We start from the raw sequence: 2,593 nt of genomic DNA, 5'->3' as shown, positions 1-2,593 counted from the left end.
GCCCCATCCTCCTCCAGGACGGCGCCACCCCGCCTCCTCCTCCTCCAGGACGGCGCCGCCCCGCCTCCTCCTCCAGCCCGTCGCGGCCCCGCCTCCTCCTCCTCCTCCCGCTCGGATCCCACAGCGATCCGGCCACCACAAGCCCCGAACGCGGCCATCCCCACCAGATCCGGTGGCCACCGGCCTGGGCACGGCCAATAGCACCGGATCCGGCGGCCACCAGCCTGGGCACGGCCAATAGCACCAGATCCGGCACCGCCACCGAAGCCACATTGGCCATCTACGCGCGAGCATCTCCGGCGTTGGGGCGTGCTGGGAACCGCCACGCCTTGCTCCTCCAACATGCTAGAGACGCGAAGGAGAGGATGCCCTGACCCCCCTGCCAACCGTCGCAGCATGCGACCTCCTCTCCCTTCGAGCTCGCCGGCCCCCTCATCTCCTACAACCATGAAGTCCGACGACCACCGCCGTGCAGCTTGGACAAGTGGGCAAACGCAATGAAGTTCCTTGCTCGTGCGTGTGTTGTTCGATGGATACAAGTGCACTGCAGCTCCTCCGAGGTGGGGAGGCGGCGATGACTCTCATTTTTTAGCCCCCGACGAGCTGCCCCTCCTCCATTTGCAGCCCAACCGCCCCGGCCTTGCAGTGCACCGGCGCGTGCAATGCTGTTTCACGCGTTGCAGAGCAGTTGCCCCTCATCCGTGCGTTTTCTCTGTTCTTATGAAGATAAATAAATGTGCAAATGCAGTCCACTATTCTTTTGCGCTTGAGGTTCATTTTACTCTCTTTTTGCAGAAAAAGATAGGCGGTGCAGTCCGCCGGCCTCCTCCCACATGCCCGCGAGTGCACTGCTGTTGGGCGCCCGTGAATCAGCGGCGGATGTCGTGCAGTACGCATCAACGATAGGCGTAGCAACCATTCCAGAATTTTGGTTGTTGTTGATGTAGTGCAATGCACCTCTTCGTGTAGTTTGGCTCTATTTTTTGCAGCCCACTTTTGCTAGTCTATTTTGCAGCCCACTTTTGCTCGTCCCGACCAGTCGACGGGGCTCCTGTCCGACCACTTAAGATACTTTTGAAGTTCTATAATCGTGGTCGTGCAGTCTATCACTTTGATTCAGTATGTAAAAATGGGGAAAGAGAAACCAGGTAGTTCCTTACTCTCGACAACGGAACCTAGATTCGAGTTGTGTGCAGATTTGGAACATGAGAAAAATGTAGTCCCCTTGTTGCCAAAAAAACAGCAAAAACGTTGAATTTTTTTCATACAATTCACTCTGTTGTTGTACTGCTGTAAAAAACATGAAGGAAATGGCACTTGGGTAAAAAAAGAAGTCCACTACGAAGGACTCTTCAGTACAGTTCATTTCAAACAAAAATGCATTTAAAAAACTTTGTGGTTCCCATACTGCAATGCACACGAAAGTAAAATTGCATTGGGAGTTGCAGTGCACTTAGTTGTTGCGTACACACGATGATTTTCAGACTGTTTGATGCAGTGCGGTTTCGGTCTGAAGCAGTGCACTGATCTATCTGATGCAGCGCACTTTGTTTGTCGCGTACACACGATGATTTTCACTCCGTTTTGATGCAGTGCGGTTTCGGCCTAAAGCAGTGCACTCATCTGTTTGAAGTAGTGCACTTTGTTCATCGCGTACGCATGACAATTTTCAGTCTAGCAGATGCATTGTGGTTTTCAGTCTGAAGCAGCGCACTATCTGTCTCATGCAGTGCACACGATGATTTGGGTGTCGCAAAAAACAAAGTATCCACATTTTTGTAAAATCGAAACTGCTCTTAAACCATAAAGAATTAGCGGAAGTGTTCTACATAAAAAAGTTGCGCCTCGTCGATATCTTTCCAACGGAGTATAATTTGAATCATTTCGACCAGCGGTTTGTGAAAATTTCGCCAAAAACGGCCGCTACCACTCATCGTCCGCTGCACGATTTTCAAAATTAACTTAAAACCGTAAGGAATTTCAAAAATATTTCAACATATGAAAGTTGCGCCTCGTTCGTAGCTTTCCAACCGCATATCACACGCCTCGTTCCAACAAACGGTTCAAAAACTGGAGCAAAAACAGTACCAAAAATTTTTAAAAACTTGAAAAACAGAATTCCGCGATTTAGTAAATTTGAAACTGCTCTTAAACCGTAACGAATTAGAGAAAGATTTATATATGAAAAAGATGTGCCTCGACGATATCTATCCAACGGCGTATCATTTGCTTCATTCTGACAAGCGGTTTAGAAAAAAATGCGAAAAAACGCTCGCTGCCACTCGTCATCCGCCGCACTATTTTCAAAACTGCTCTTAAACCGTGTGGAATCTCGAAAAGTGTTCAACATGTCGAAGTTGCGCCTAATCCATAGCTTTTCAATGGTATATTACACGCCTCATTCCAATAAACGATTAAAAAATTAGAGCGAAAACAGTACCGAAAAAACACCGCGTGCAATTTTTTTCGACACGAAGTTCACTAGTCTCTATTGCAGTGCTCGTCGTCAAAATGATACAGTGCGCTTCTGTTGAGCGTGCAGTGCCGAAGTGGTGTGCAGAATAGTTATTCTGCTAATATTAGCAGAATAGAC

This window comes from Triticum dicoccoides, chromosome 5B (genome assembly GCF_002162155.2).
Source record: "Triticum dicoccoides isolate Atlit2015 ecotype Zavitan chromosome 5B, WEW_v2.0, whole genome shotgun sequence".
Taxonomy (NCBI): Eukaryota; Viridiplantae; Streptophyta; class Magnoliopsida; order Poales; family Poaceae; genus Triticum; species Triticum dicoccoides.
This window is presented reverse-complemented; position numbering follows the sequence as displayed.